Genomic DNA, 17,529 nt, shown 5'->3' with positions numbered 1-17,529 from the left:
CAATAGAAAATGCCGTAAGCACGCGCGCGCGGCGCAAAAGGCACCCAACACACAACGGAGCAACGAGCGAAAGATCGAGAGAGACGATTGGAATTAGAAAATATATATACACAACAACTCGGTGCAAACTGCACTGCAGGCTCAGTGGAGTTAAGCAGCAGCAACAACAGCGCGAGAGATGGACAAACGTTTACGCTTCTTTGGCTTTTGTGTTATATTCTGGAATTTTAATGACGATTCGCCTTATATTCCTCTTCCTTTTCTCGTTCTCTCCCTCGGCCGCCGGGGCAATTTCCTTGCTCTTCTTTTTACCTCGTCGTCTCTCGTTTGCCGCTGCACACGTACCACGACGACGTATAGTGGCTCTCGTTGCACTTCGCCAGATGTAAAATACGTGCAAATAATATTCTAAAATTACGTCTTATTTGCTCGTTCTGACTATATTTAGCATATTGAAACGAGATAACGTTTTGAAAATCATTGGACGTATGTATACGAAAGGATCGTCGCTCGTAAGACAGTAGAACGGAGCAATTCGAATAATAAAATTCGAGGGCAATAAATATAAAACGCGGCCCAAAGAATTCTTCATTTGTAAGCGGGGCGATCGAAGAAACAATAAAAATAGAATGACGACAACGACAACAACGGCAACATACGAGGCTCTGTTACTCTGGTGTGCACAAATTAAAAGGCGAAAGAAATGAAAGGAAGAAATTCTGGAAATCGAACTACGGACACGAAATATATATATAATACACGTGCACTACATGCATGTGCACATTACTCCGCGCTCACTCTCACACACACACACACGCACACATGCACACATTTATTCGCGCGTACTCGAAGCCGACCCAAATAATTGTGCACACGGACATTTTACGACGTCTTTCGCGAGCATACCTAACAATGAAACACTCGCTCACTGCAGCAGTGCATACACACACATGCACGTATACGCACACGTACAACTCACGCTTATATATACGCAGAGAGGCTTTGCACAAAGAGAAAAGAGTTGCCTTCTCGTTCGTCGGAGTTCTTCTCTCTCTCTCTCTCTCTCTCTCGGTCTCTCTTACTCTCTTGGATCTCTTGCATATACATATATACTTTGTATACAGGTATAATATACATCTTACAGTACGAGGCATACACACAACATACAACAAGGAAGCAAAAGAAGAAGAAGAAGACGAGCAAAAAAAAGAAGAGGGAAAAAAATAAGAATGTAAAATCGCTGCTGAACTTTTGGAGCGAGTTGAGAGAGAGAGAGAGAGAAAAAAAAGAACAAACAAGACAACGACGACAACCATCCTCATTGTTTTTGCACGAGGCAGAAAAGAAAGTGTCTTTTTTTTCGAACACGTATAAAGTTGATGTAGTAGTAGTAGTAGTAGTAGTAGTAGTAGTAGTAGTGGCAGTAGTAGTAGCCGTGTACGTGTGCATGATATGTGTATATATGTATATTTATACGTTCATACACGGTCTCTCTCTCTCACTTCGATATATAGTCATATATTGCACGCCGGGGCGCAAGATCACGCGATTTTCACATCGATTTCACCGCGCACAAACCATCGCGCGAGGCAGCCATGGCTAGCTGCTAGCTGCTATCGGCCTAGGCAGCAGAGCAGCAGCGGCGGCGGCGGCGGCAACCAAGTCGTCGTCGTCGTCGTCGTCGTCGTCGTCGTCGGCGCACCCGAAGTACTTCCGCATTCTCTCTTTCTCTCCCGGCGAGTGCATGTGTACGTATACGGTCTATACACATACACACATACACACACCGCACACGACATATACTGAAAGAACGTTTATCGGTCCGCTAGTCAGCGCTCGTGAAATGCAATTTATGCCTCGGCACTTTTCCCCTCCCTATATACCTTTCCCTCTTTCATCGTCGTCGTCGTCGTCTTGATGTTCCCGATGCGGTGTTCATGCTCTCTTATACGGCTGAATTAGAAGCTCGGCACAGACAGAGAGACTGCACACACACACGTGGGTATAACATAGGTGCAGTGACGTGCGCGCATTGGATATCTAACTTTTTCGTATATATTGCACGGCCTGCCGCTGAATAGTTTAATACATGTAAGTGCGCGCGATATTTTCGCGCGCGCCAATGGTTTCTTCGCGCACGAACACAAAGCCCTCCCGTGTATGTGCAATATAAACGATTCGCGAGCGTTCGCCATTGTAACGAAGCTGCCGCTCGCGCGCCCGAGTGAAGAGATATTTACCGCGAGGTATCTCTGCGTGTATATATAACTGCAGCGGCGAGACACACCGCGCGCCGTGCTCTGCGCTGCGGCAAGATTTATGACCTTTGTGCACAAATGCGTGTGCGTACGTAGTATAGTAGTAGTGGTAGTATAAAGAGACTCGATAATCAGCCGAACGAACGCCGCGCGTAATTACATCTTTGGAGTCTCGGAGCTTTAATAGACGCGCGCGTCGTCGTCTCAATACACGGACAGAAATTAGAAAGATATTGAAAGGTAACGAGCGAATTACTTGTGTGTGTGTGTGCGTTCGTTAGGCTGTTCGCGCGTGCGAGTAAGAGAAAACGTTTATTATACTACTATGGCAATTTGCGAATACACGCAGCAGCAGCAGCAGCAGCAGCTCATGGCATGAGGCATTAAACAGCTTGTCGCACACGTATATTTATAAGCAGTAGTTGTCGACGTCGTCGATAGTCGCCTTATCCGTCAAAGATGTATTATGTATATCTTCCTGCGGGCTTATCTCACTCACTCTCTGTATTATAATACTACGACGAGTGGCGAGCAGGATGAACTCGCGCTGATAACCCAAAGTGATAGCAGTAGCAGTAGTAGTAGTAGTAGTAGTAGTAGTAATCTTGACTTTTCGGTATATAGCGGTGCGTGCGTTATGCGAGTAACGCTATATAAGCATGATCATCGCGAGGGTCCGTACGTCGTTTAACGCGACTAATATTCGAATTAACACCCTCTCAAGATTATATACCCTCGGCCCAGAGCGAATCTGCGTCTCAGTCGAAATTGTATGTTGTTCTGCCGTTGTAGAAAATACACGAGAAAAAGCACAAACTGTAAAGATGAATGATAGGCCGGTTGTCTTAATTTACATGTCATCTTCTTTTTTTTTTAACCCCCTCGAGAATATTAGTAGCTAACGATGCGGTAATATAACGTCCATTAGCGTCATCAAGCGCGCGCTTATTGATTTTACCATTGGATATCAGGAGCTCTCGCACACGCGAATACACACACTCGTTTGTCTTATACGTAAGTATACCTACGACGCACTAGTTAATAAATGTGCTCCTAAGTTCGAGAGAGAGAGAGAGAGAGTCTCTTCTAAAAGCTGGGCTATTGACCTCAATGAAAATTAACCGCTATCGAGCGTCGGCGACAGTGGCGGTGGTGCCATGTACGCATTGATATATGTAATTTCGACGAGCGGAAAATGGATTTTCGTCGTTGAAGTCGTCGTCAGCGCATCGACGATGGGAAAATTAAAGAAAAAATAGAGTTTGATGTTTTATTGACCTCCTCATACCCACACACACACGCGTGTAAGCGCGTGTGAAAACTTGATCGAATGTATAAAAAGTAGCAGCAACGATTGCAATAATTAAAACGTCATCGAGCTTGAAATATCGATAAATACGCGCGACAGCTAGTCCCTCCTCTCTCTCACTCGCTCTATATATATAAGTCGATATATGTGGGTCGCGCGAGCTCGAATAATGCAGCCAAGAGAGAGAGAGAGAGAGAGAGAGAGAGAGAGAGAGAGAGAGAGAGAGAGGTATATCATCGTATATCGAGTACACATACGTGCGTGCATGCTATATGCACATTATAATCCAATAATGAGAGAGAGAGGGAGCGAGAACGTACGCAGCCTTTTGACACGATTTTATATATTCGCACATTCGATTGAATTTTCCAACGATGCATAGGCGTGTGTGCGTGTGTGTGCGCGCGATGCGGCTTTTGTAGCCTCGAGTGCACACTCGAGTCTCTCGATCGTCCCCTCGCGACTATTCTTTTCGAAACATTGAAAAAAAAAACTCCGATAAAAAAGGAAATTGTGAAAAATTGGCACGTGCGATGATTTTCAAACAATAATCGCGTTTGCTCGTGCGGTGGATATATCGACGCGATACGCACAATCTCGAAAGACTTTTATATGGCCGATAAAGAAGCGAAAGGCGTTTGGAGAGACGTTTAACAAGAGATAAACGTACTAATTATAATAATTTATCAACAACTTATAAACTTTACACACGAGCTCGCGTGTGTGCAAAAGAGAGAGAGATAGGCAGAGAGCGAGATAGTGTGCAAGATATTATACGAGCTGCAGCGCTAAAGTACCTCGTAAAATGAGACTCTCTCTCTCTCTCAACCATTGAGATTTTATCTATGATTATTGCTGAAAATTCAACGACCAGAGCTCTTATAAGGCGGAGAGAGAACACAGAGTCGAATATGTATACTCTTAGCAGCAGGTACGTAAAATCTTGTCTTGACTTTTTGATTTATACAGCTCGTATACGGCTCTTTGCTAATTACTTTCCTGTAGTAGTGGTATTAGTTGTTAGTAGTAGTAGTAGCGGCAGCAGCCAGCCGACGATGTATATTATACGCAAGTTTATGTTTCGTTTTCAAGATTAAAACACGCGTGTGTGTGTATAGGTTACATTAATTATTACGCCGCTGAAGCCAAATTCCTTCACTCAAAGGATTTGCCGAGCGATCTCGACTACAAATATATGCTTTATATCTAGGGCCACAAGAGAGTTTACGTACATTTTTCCAGCGAAGAGTCGCCGCAAGGTGAACAAAAGGCCTCGCTCGCTAGCCGTGTTACGTATATTATACAGCAGCAGCAGCACCAGCAACAGTGCCGCATAAAAAGGGCAATTAATGCAAATTTTCTCGCACCCCGTTTACTATTAGTATTATTTATAAAAGCGGACCCTCAGAGTATAGCCTGTATAATCAACTTTCATAATCTTTCAAACGAAATTCACGCTTCGAGAGTCTTTAATTCGTACGAATGTATGCGCGTGTGTATGTGTGCGAGCAAATCGATAACGAATCGCTAGAAGTTAGCACGCAGAAGGATCAAAGAGACTTGGGATTGTGTGTGGATTCGTCTACTGTATAACTCGCGCCCCCGAAAAAAAGGGCTCGAATGCGTCGTAGTCTCCGTCGTCGTCCCTGCAATACACGGACACGAGCACGGTATGTATAGGCAAATGCTCGCCGAACGAATGAGAGGAAACGATACATATACCGGCTGGCTGGTGAAATAAAGGGTTCCACGGCGTATACTAGCACGCATTTGTACACGTACACGCGCGCACACGCATACAAACGCTCGCAATCAAATTAGAGAGCTCGAAAAGTTCAAAAAGGTTCATTTGGCACGATCATGCCTCGACTGGCTTTCTCCGTACGTATATAAACCCTTGTAGCGCGCTGCGGAAGGGCAACAAAGAGCGCGCGCGCGCTCACGAAAGAGAGTAGAAAGAGAGCCGCGCGCAAGGATCATGCAGCAGGATCAGCAGCAGCAACAGAGGGCGAAGTGGAGAAATGAGAGAAACGAGAGAAAGAAGAGAAGAATATATAACAGGTGTTTGTTGAGAAAATAAATATATGTGAATTCACTTACTGATGCTGCTGCTGCTGCGATGATCGAGGCGCGTGGGTGCGAGCGCAAATCATCGCCGTAAGTGCTCTGGGTGACGCGATATAGCTATACGTCTGCGAAGCTGCGACGAGGGTTCATTTTTCGAGTACGTGCCTTTAATATTATTATATATAGAGCCGGAGTAGAAGCAGCAGCAGCAGCTATCTCATAAATATCGTTAGTCAGGCAGCTTTGACTTTCATTACCGCGTCGTCGAGTCAACGAGTCGATTCTTATGTACATGATATACCTGCACTTACGTCATCTCTCTATATCCCGTCGCGTACATCGTACGAATTGTTTCGGATTGATTACGAAAACTTGTCTCTCTGTATTTCCTCGTATCGCTTGGTATACACGTCAAAATGCGCTGATGCGTCTTATACCGTGTGCGAGTTTTCGCCTCCTCGCGTCAGCTTTTCCTGCGTGTATATATAATAATAGTAAAACTCCGGCAGCAGCAGCGCAACAACGGCAAGGGTCGCTTGCTCTCTCTCTCTCTATGTAATACCTCAAGGGATCCTAATGAGCGTAACTCGAGTGTGCTCCATTGCGCGCGCTCGCTCCACTGTTTCTACCCATCTTTCTCTCTCGCTCTTTTCTCTTTCTCTCTCTCTTCTCTCTCTCTCTGTCGCTGTGCTATATGTCTCCTTTGGCTAATGGCGTGTGTACGAAACTCACTCTTGGAATTAAGCTTGACTTTTTCGATGCCGCTGCCGCCGCCGCCGCTGCTGTGCGAATAAAGTGAGAATTGTCCAGCGCAGAAAAGTTAAGTCAGCAATTACGTTTAACTCGAGTAACACACTGAAAGTTAATTGCCTCGAGAGCATCATTCTCTCTCTTTCTTTCTCTCCCTTTTTTTTCTTCTCCTTCCGTTGCCCTTTTTTTTCTCTCTCTCTCTCTCTCTTACTCTTTTGTTTCACTATCTCTCTGTATATAGGCTGTGTTATATTATATACACAGTGTGCTCGTGTCTGTGTGCGAGTGCAGCACACTGCACACGATAGGTAAGTTTTGCTTTCATTCGCGCACCGTGCACCGCTGAATAACCAGAGCGTGTGACCGGAACGATTCCTTCTTCTTCTCCTTTTTTTTTTTTCGTTACTGTAGGGCGCGAAGAAGCGTCCTTGAGTTTTTGCCAGCCAAGCGAGAATCGAGCGTGTATGTGTGCGATGTACGTACTATACGCACGTCGTACGGGAAGCCTTTTCGTTTTTTTTTCTCCTATGCGCACTTGCAAAATTAATTCAAGGGGCCTATACGCTCGAACCATACACACCGGGATGTAACGTGCCTTGCCTGCGTATGCTATACGCGTTTTACGGGCTGCGTGTGTGTATACGCTGCTACCGCTACTACTGCGCGGGAAACATGAATCGCCGTTTAAACGATATGTTTTCTCACATATTACGCGCGCGCGCTTATCTGCGAATTTTTATCGGAGCGCACGCGGATTCGTATTTCAATGCCGCGCCGCGCTGCGCCGCTGCCTCGTGTATTCGTCATTGTGTTAATTTATACGATGTGTGTACGAGCCCCGTCGCGTACGTGTGTTAGGCCTTAATACACTTGGAGCTCTGTATACTCGGTACAACTTACCGAGTGACTTATTAGCCCCGGCGTTTTTCTAGGTCATCCGTACGCATCCGCGGATAAATACACTCTGCCTGCATATCTTATGCGCGCGTACACACACGCGCGTACAAGTATGTATATTATATTGTAAGCGCACATATAGCACACACATATAGCCGGCAAACGAGATAAGAGCTGCTCGAGAGAGAAAATGAAATATTCCGTCTGCTTCGTTAGATACACTGCGCGCGTATAGCGTATAATACATCTGCGCGAGGCAAAAACATAAGCTATATACAGGCAAGAGTATACTATAGCAGTGGCTCTGGCACTTTACCTATATATACACATACAGCGAGCTGCTATTTCCCAAAAACACCATCCATTGCGGCCTTTTATTACGGCAGGGCACGTTTTTATTATAACGGCGTAAAACTCCAGTACAGTATATAGAGAAGGAGGGAGAAAGCTAGAGAGAGAAAGAAAAAGATACGCACATTTCCACCCTCTCTCTCTCTTCTCTAGAGAAAGGCCACAGCAAGCAAGCACGCACGCACACCCGGGTGGTAATCGAGAAGAAACACATCCAGGCTAACCTCCTCCACCTCCTTTCCTTCTCTCATAAAATTCGTTTTGAGCTTTCTCATCCCCCTTCTGTTGCCGCTGCCATACCTTATACGAGTGAACCTAATCGCGTATAGATATATACGTACACGCGCACACTACTCACACGCACGCACAAGCAGCCTGAAAACAAAAGGCTCCATCAGACGTGAAAAAAATAAAATCCTCGGTCGAGAGAGAGAGAAAGGAAAAAAATCCGTAAACGACTTTTTCAGCTTCCAGCACGAGAGTCTGTGAGTGTGTGTGTGTGTGTCTAGCGAAAAAAAGGGTGGCGGTGGTATAGCAGCACACGAATGATACAATGTGCATGTGCGTGCCGAATACACACACACGCGCACGTACACACGTATCGAAATACATAGTGGCAGTAAACGTGAAAGAGAGAGAGAGAGAGAGAGAGAAACAGACGAGGGGGATGAAGTGGTTGAAACTCGTCGTCTGCTCCATGCTGTGCCTCTGCTGCGCCGCACACTGTGCTGCTGCTGCTGCTCCTGAGCTAATCCCATTGTGAGGGTCATAATTGGATCCATCCAACTACCTTTTGCGTTTCAACTATATACGCGTACTGACTGGCAGTGCTGCGCCGCGCCGCACCCCCGCACAGACAGCAGCGCTAGTCTCTCTCTCTCTCACTCTCCGTATGTGTATATGTAAATGTGTGTACGCTACTATAGCCTTTTCCCTCATATAGCATTCGTCTTTCTCTCTATCTCTTGAATTCTAATGTCTGCGTGTGTGCGTATGCAGTGCAAAGCTTTTGTTACCCCACGCGTGTGTGTATCGCTCGCTCGTTCTCTCTCTCTCTCTCTCTATCCTGCTTTTCCTCCCGCCGCACACACACGATGTATGCATATTACACTGCGAGTCGATGTCCGTCGACGACCGAAGCTTGCAGAGACCGCCGCGTGCACACGCGATATATATACGTATACGTATTATGCGATTTGAATTACACAGCCAGCCGAGTTCATTTGTCACTTCTACGTATTACGTATGCGTATAGTGTATTTATGCTTGCGAGCAGCTCTATACGCGCGTTGCCAATGCGCTACACACATAGTGTGTATACACACGGAGTGGCGCGCGTATTACTGTATTATGCGTTAAGACATCAGGTTGTTATTCGAAGAGCGAGGGAGTGAGTGAGAGAGAGAGAGAGAGAGAGAGATGAGCTTTTACGAGTCGATGATCTTTTCGAATGGGATCAGTCATGCGAATTGACACAAGCGCGCACAGGTTTTAGCTCGCGCGGGTGAGACATTGTGTTGTGCGTTGCCACTGCTGCACTCACACCCCTCGTACACGTAATGCTGTTTAATAACTGCGGTTTGAGTTACGATTTTTCGTTTTTTTTTACAGAACTCAAAGTCTCGAGGGATAATCCCGATTGTGCAGTAGATCCTCAAGCATGATGAACTTACGATTCGTTGTTGACGATTATCATCTTTATTACATGCATGAAGCTCTGTGTGAAACACTCACCTGAAACAGAAAGGAGAAAATAATGCGATTAAAATTATTGATTTCGAATTCAATTTTTTTTTTTTCATACGGTTCATCATTGAAAATAAGCGAAAAGAAACAAGTGCCGCGCTACGTAATCGCAAAATCTTGCATCCGTTATATACACATGAGGGTAATGCGATAAAACGCGAGATATAGTACTTCATAATGCACTGACTTTTATTATGAAAGGAAAAAAAATTTGAGCCGCCAAACTGCCTCGAGCTAGTAATGTATAATGAGAGAGGATGAAGTAAAAAAAAAAAAGGAAAAGAAAAAAGGAGGCGAGCAGCGCAGGGGGAAAAAAGTATATACATTGGCCCGTGTCTGCCTGGCTCTGCCTGCCGCTCGTATCGTATCCCGTGGCAATCTCTTTCGCATCTTCACCTTATCGTATCCGATAAGCGCACGCGCCGAGGAAAGAAGCTACGCCGAAGGTTTGTCTATATAGAAATAAATCCGATCCCCCATCCTCCCCGGCCAATTGCTCCTCCGCTTTTCCAGAGCAGCAGCAGCAGCAGCCTACGGATAATCATTTTTTTCTTCTTTTCTCTTTTTTTCTTTTCTCTTTCTCCCCGCGCGAGTCTTTTTATGCTCCACGTATTCTGAATTTTTCTCTCCTCTTTACTTTATATATACGATATATATTACAAGCACGCGCGGGCACCAAAGTCGATATTGTGCTTTAGCTTCTCCTACTCCTCCTCGACGCCGGCTCCCTTTTTTCTTTCTTGCTTATAATATAATGAAGAAGTAAAGCAGTGTAATGCTCGGCGGCTAGGTAAACAACTAGGACATAAAGAAAGCAGGCAGTAATAAATAATTAGCCACGCGCGCGTCTGCAAAGGCTTTGACATGATAATTAGCGAGTGCCAAGTTGAATACTTTCAAGCTCAAACAATTTGTGCCCTTTTTCTTCTTCTTCTTCTTCTTAAAGTGACTGCGGTACGTAACACTGGTATGTTCAATTTTCAAACGAAATTAATTGTCAAAGAAATTGTCAAAATTGTCTAAATCAGAACTTCGTTACGTAGCATTTAATATTTATCAAAAATAATCTTAACTCTATGTAGGAAAGGTTTTATGTAACGTATAAACTCGGAATTATCAATCCCGACTAATCGGTCACGTATAGATATAGATATATAAATATAAATTCTCTGCGAGAGCTCATACGCCCCCTACTAGCCGAGGCAACGGGAGCGACAACAATCGAATTACCGCCGCGCCGATAGAGAGAGCTCGCAGTATGGAGCACAAAACCGTGAGCGAGTTTCAATTTCGCAATGTGTTTCCAAATATAATACATCGAATTTTTCCGCTTGGTCGATTAAACTGCGGCTTGGTTATGCGCGCTTGGTTTGAAAATTCGCTCGCCACCTTGCATAATTCGATTTTCTCCTGCGTAAAGTTACACTCGAGTAAAGAAAGAGCTTCGATCGTAAGCTTCTTTGTACATGTATCTATGAAATAATTTACGACGATGATGATAATCGATATCCGCGTCGAGCATAATTAAAAGATACACAATATAGCCACTCGAGAATTGTATATGAAGCATCGACTGCAATGAATACCAGAGTCAGTGCGCTCAAACGAGCCATACAGTCATCGACGTGCAAAGACGTGGTGGCGGCGACGACGGCGCAAGCTCCGAGGCTATGTGTCGTTGCAGAAATAACTCTATTAGCGACCTAGTTAGTTGCACATATGCATGCGCACACATGCACACAAGTCGCTCGTCGAGTTGTGCGTATATTTCTCTCTCTCTCTCTTAGCCACTGGCCTGCAGTGCACAGGTGGTGGAAGGGGGAACGAGAGTGTACAGCAAATACGCAGAAGCTCGAGTGCGCGATGCGTTATACGGCCTTAATCGTAAAGAGAGAGAGCCTCGAGCTTGCGACGCTTTATGTAACTTATGAATTATGAATATTGCCCCTCGACACGATCGCGTATATGTATATATATCAATATGTAATATTGATGCGATGCCAGGGTATATGTGTGTGTGTGTGTGTGTGTGTACGCGCGCTGTCTTAGTATCGTTCTTTTGCGTTCGAAGTTTATGACCTACACAGTGCGGTAGCATTTGATTATTCATGAAACACAACCAGAGAGTTCAACGTAAAAACAAATATATTCATTTCATCCAATTAGAAAGGAGTAAATTAGCGCATTAAGCTGTCATTTGAAAATTAGCAGAGTAAAGTTGTCCATTCTCATCAAGTATTTTTTCATAATTATCATCATACGAGGGGAAAATTACATTTCTTCGCCACGTGGTCACGAAAAAAAACGAAAAAGTAAAATAAGGAAACTTTCGATATCCCAAAATCATAACTGTCTTCTCTGTCATTCCCCTCTGTATATCACAATCGTGATAATGGCATAGAGAGTGAGAGAGAGAGAGAGACCGAGAGCTAGAGCGCAGAGCATCAGACGCGTAAATCATGCGTAATAATAACCAACGCGACGCTTTAGCGATATAACGATTATTATTATCGTTCGAATGAAATTCACTGTAGAGAGAGTGAGAAAGGGAAATTTAGAGACCGGGGGTATATCAGTGAAACAAACGCGCGCGCATTGCATTAAATGCGATAAAGCCATTGCTCGCATGCTGCTCGTGTTTATGTATTATATATATTCCGACGACGATGACAACCGACCAATACGCGCTGGACAATGAATTAACGAATATTTTTCCCGTTCGCGAGCAGCGAACGCGTACACAACACACGTATACTCGCGCGCTCGGGCGCTCGGCTCTGCAGAGTCGATTTTGGGGTAATTCAATTTTGTGCACGCGCGCTCGCTCGCTCGCTGCTCGCGATAGCGTCAATTTTCATTTGAAAACGGAATTGAAATTGTGTCGCGCTGTCGTTGTTATCCCCGCGAATTAGCCGGTATACTGCGTGCTGCTGCCGCTGCTTGTAAATGCACTTGTGTGCGTGTGCGTATATATGTACGAAGCAAAAATAAAAAAGACAACGAGACAGAGGGAGAGGTCGAATCGTTCTTCGATTTACATACACGTATCCATTATTCGCTCGACCAAAACTACATTATCGAATTATTCAGATGGCGAATATATTGATTTTGACGGAAAGAGAGACCGAGTGTAGTCTCTCGCGTTCGTCGAGAGTGGGGGTAGGCAAGAGGTATTAGGCTAAAAAAAGAGATTCGTTTAGCGAAGGTTACCAGTCATGTAAATCTTATGTATACATGCTCGAACATCAATGTATACACACACGACACAGAGAATACGAGCACCACGGTCAATATAATATGAGGTATTCGCGTGGAAAAAAAATGAAGAGAGACAAAAGCATCGTTTCAACAATCGAATATTCCGCCTGTGAATTATGTATAATACATAAAATAATTCTCGATCGATAATAATGTATTTACACGCGTCATTGAGAGGCAAATTGATGTATTATATACGCTCGCGCGCGCCGGGTCACAAGTATCATACGAAAAATAGCAGAAAAACAACAACATATACCTGACAGAGAGGGAGCAGAAAAAAGGAAAAAAAGTATAAGAAATGCTCAGAATAATTCACACGGGCGTCGTTATCGCGATTATCGAATCTCAATACATATTATACATACATGTACACAGTCAAATAAATGGAAAACAAGGCCACGAGCAAACAAACAACTCGATATCTGCCATCAAGCATATAAGCCCGAACAGCAGGAGCTGAAGTAGCAATAGCAGTAGCACCGCTAACTTTCTATTCTTTATCGTCGCAAAGTATCGTGTATATCTGTAGATTATAGTTGCTGCTGCTGCTGATGCTACACGAAGAAGAAAAGTCGACGCGACGAAGGAGGAGGAGGAGGAAAAGAGAAGCAGAGGGTGGAGGGAAAAAAATCCAGTACACGTATATAGACTCCCCCTATATTCGCGTATAAGCTCAGTTGCACACACAGGACAGAAAGAAACAAAGCGCATGGCAGCACTGCTGCTGCTGCTGCTGCTGTTGCTGCTGTTGCACGAGCTAACTCTAGGAGCTGAGCTTCTCGCTCGCGCCCTGCAATCTCACCCTCTCTCGAGGGTGTATCAGAGCCTCGAACATGTATGTATTTACATATATACGTTGCGCAGACAGGCTAGGCAGCAGCGGCGGCGGCAGCAGCGCAGCAGCGACAGTGGGCATACGTGCCCGCCGTGAAAGCTCCCTACTTTTTTAAGGGAGGGTGGCAAGTAAGAAAGGGACGATGTTAAAAAAGGAAGCGAAGGAAAAGAAAGAAAGAATGGGGCAAAAGAAAGTGGGTGTGCATCGGTGGCTCATGCGCGCCGCACGAGAGAGAGAGAGAGAGAGAAAAGAGAGAAAGAAAAAATAAAGAAGAGAAGAAATAAGCACAGCAAAGGCGCAGAATAATAGTATAAGAAAAAGCGAGAGAGAGAGAGAGAGAGAGAGAGAGAAAAGCAGATGCCTGGCTACATAGACTTTAATCGCGTCTTCTTTCCTTACGACCCCTCCTCCCTTCCTCCCTAACTCTCTCCTCCTCCTTAGCACGTATAGTAGTACCCCACTCGTGAAATGCGCTCCCCCCGCTGAAGGGGAGGAAAGGAGTAGTAAGACGATGACGGCGTCGGCCACGACACCGCCGCCGCCGCCGCATCAGAGAAGCTGAAAAGGGGCGCACTACGACGACGTGCTTGCGTGTGCGTATCATATATATATATATACTTTACTATACGTTATAGGTGCGGGAGGGCGCGCAAGCGAGAGGAGCCACTAACTTATTGATTCCCGGTGTGAGCTGCAGCAACAGCACACCGAGCGAAGAGAGAGGAGTAAAGCGAGCGCGACTTTAGCCTCTTACTCCCTCTGTGCGCCGGCGTGTGCGCTTGCTTGCTTCTCGCTCGCTCGCTCGCTACCTAGTGTGTATATTTGTGCGACTGTGTGTGCAACAGCCCGAGCAAACTCTTGCTGCTCCGGCTTCATTTATCCTTTCGGAATCACACCGCCGACTATCGAGTTTGCGGCGAGGATTATGGTCGTCGCGCGGCCGCGCGCGCACACACACACATGCGACGCGCTCGTACACACCCCCGCCACCCTAACCCTTCCTTTTCTCCTCCTGCTACTACTCCTCTGTGCGCGATGTTACCCGCACATAAAGAGAGAAAAGTTGAGAGGTTAAGGTGAAACATTGCCGTCTGGATGGGCGACTGCGTGCGCGAGCTTATTGTTGCTCCGCGACTCGACCAAAGAGGACTTTTTGTACTTTTTCTTCTTAGTTCTTTTCATTTTTGCCTTTTTTGCCGTCGTTCACAAAGATCGGCGCGACGCATCTTGGAGGATCGCGCGCAGAGGGGGAGAAAAAGGCAGCTCTCGCTCGTCATTCATTCATCCGCGAGGGTGAGAGAAGAGAGTGAGAGATGCTTATTGTTTTACAACGCGAGTTAAAGATGAGTCGGGCCGGCCCTTGAAGGGGGGAAGAAAACGACATCGACAACGACAACGAGGACGACTCTAGTCGCGCGGTTTATCGCATTAATCTTTGTTCGAGAGAATCGAGAGGGTGGATTACGTTAGGCGCTCAGCGCAAGAGAGAGAACTTTGATGAATGCGGAAACTAGTCTACTGATTTTTCAAAGGGATCTCGTGCTCGTCCGTATAGCTTTTTTTTCAACATTAGTTCGTTATAACGGAGGGGGTGAAAAAGAAAGTCTCGAGTGGGTATACAGCCTAGGCGTCGGGTGGAGAGAGAGAGCCCAAATTACACGTTTTTTTGGACTTTTCAAGTGTACGTAGTCGAGAAAGCCGACAACACAATTACAACCCCGTATGAATAATCGAGAGACGCCGCTAGTGCTCCGCCTGTATTGACAAAAAGGTCACTCGTACGAGTGCGTGTACGCGTCGTATACGAGTATAATGTCTCTCGATGCGTTCGCTCGAGCGAAAAGGAAAAGAAGGAGAAATAAAAAGCTTATCTTTTCAATGACGACGACGACTACGTCATCGTGTATTTTATGTTGCCCCTCGCTCGCGCGCGCGTTCATGAAAACAAGCGCATCTCGTGTGTGTGTTTGTGTGTGCACGTATATACACTTCGGTCTTCTTCCAACACTGTATAACCGACGCCTGCACCTCTAGCAGCCTGTATATAAACTTCTTTTATGATGGAAAAAGCTGCTGCTGCCACCCGAGTCCTTTTAGATCGTCGTTGACCTTCCGGCGTTGTACACGCGATAATTGCACCTCTTTTGAAGAAAGAAAAAGGCGACGTCATGGGTCCCGGAGCTTTTGACGTTCGCATCGTATTATCACGAATACATAGGCACAACGATGTGGCTCGCGTGCATTATATTATACATACACACACACACGCACACAAAACGCGTTATTGGGGTGGGTGATTTCTCGCTTACGCCTACCGATAATTCTCATGATAATTATTTGCACTTCTCGCTCGATCGAATCTGCGCTGCGAATTTCGCCCGAAGGCACAAAAGATCACCCTGACTTTCTACTATGTTTTTCTTCGACCCGAGAGCGCGTGTGACACATGACGTATACGCGTCTCCTCTGTGCGCGGGAGTGCGATTATCTCGCTGTAAAACACAGAAGCGGCGTCGCTGCAATTGAGTCGAGAAACTCGGGTGGTGGCGCGCGCAGGGCAAATAGTATAGCTTTGCGCACTCGATCGTACACAAAGCTGAATAATACGCGTTGGTCGCTCGTTTCATTGGCCGTAATAATATTATTATTTGGGTATACACGCGTCTAAAATAAATATATATAATAATGCACATGTATGTATTATATAGATTTTGCTCGGCGAGGATAGTAGTGCAGTAGTGCACAGTTATCCGGCATTACGTATACACGCGATCTGGACGAGCTCGACGAAAAGCTTTTATTTGTTTAGGGCCCGATGGTGGTAGCCAGCACACACAGAGAGAAAGAGAGAGAGAGAGACTCGCAGTGCTAATAGGATGAATCGAAATTGGGGAAAGTTCGCTTGCACACGTATACGTGTGTACACGGCTATATATTGGCAGCCGCATGCTGCTACTACCCCGTTACATACGGTCATCGTCGCTCCATTCTGTCCCGGGTTTCTCTACTCTACTCACACGCTATAAGCTAAAGCTATATGTACGTATATATAAATGTGAATAGTCGTCGTCGTCGTAGCTGGCTACGCCGCTGCTGCTGCTTGCACATCGAGCCTCATGAATATTCGATGAGCCGAATAATTAGACGCAATCGTTGGAGCAATCAACGCGCGCATGCACCACTACTGCTGCTACTACTACTACGACGACGTATATATTACAAACATATGTGCCGTGTTTTTATATATGATTTTTTCGAACGGATGATTTTATTTCTGCAGTGGTAATGTGCGTAATGATAATAAAACGCGCGCGCGCGTCCTCGTCATTTTTCTCACAGATGCGCTCTTGCTCGCAAATATGACGACGATCGAAACTATTATGATGCGTAATCGCGCGCATTTATGATCTATATCGCAAACTTTGTTTTACACAAGCGTAATCACATTATATGATACAAAGATCTGCATTGCGCATCGGCATGAGCCGATCGATCTGAAAATTAATCCCTGCGCGTGATATATATAATACGATCGAGCTCGTGGCCGTATGCGTGCGAGCGTGTGCGAGTGAGTGTATAGAAGCGCTGATAAATTATTGTTTGCATTATACAGCTGGTCTAGTGCAGTGAAAAGGTCAATTACTGAGAAGGTAAGCCTGTATGTAGCAGCAGCAGCAGCTAGAGCGCGCGAGAGCTTTAGCCTAAGACGTTTAAATATTTAACGATAACAACACCTATATTACTGCCAAGCGCGAGCGCGGCAAATCAGAAAAGTATATATGTATTCTTTGAAAGCCTATGTGGCTTACGTTATATTAAGGTGACACACTCACGTATTACCTGGTGGATTATTCATGCTCGTCAGAATGTGTGGCGTTTATTACTGCGCATGAGGTCGTGCCCGCGCACGCGCGCAGCATGTGTCTCTGTATGCACGAGTAGGTATCCGATTTGTCAACACGACCGAGCGCAGTCGTTCGTGTCGAAGATTGAAGATGAAGAAAAAAAAGCAAAGGAACGTACACACAAACACACGAGCGCACGAGTATAACGAA

The 17,529-nt window shown here is 45.5% G+C and overlaps 1 protein-coding gene across 1 annotated transcript in view; it reads right to left on the bottom strand.

Moving 5' to 3' along the window:
- The window catches only part of LOC106653744 (AF4/FMR2 family member 4-like), a 238,584-nt gene that overhangs the window by 200,976 nt on the left and 20,079 nt on the right, over nucleotides 1–17,529 (bottom strand). The gene's annotated exons all lie outside the window — the stretch shown is intronic.

This window comes from Trichogramma pretiosum, unplaced genomic scaffold, assembly GCF_000599845.2.
Source record: "Trichogramma pretiosum strain Unisexual culture from Peru unplaced genomic scaffold, Tpre_2.0 scaffold1, whole genome shotgun sequence".
In the NCBI taxonomy this organism is placed as follows: Eukaryota; Metazoa; Arthropoda; class Insecta; order Hymenoptera; family Trichogrammatidae; genus Trichogramma; species Trichogramma pretiosum.
This window is presented reverse-complemented; position numbering and strand designations above follow the sequence as displayed.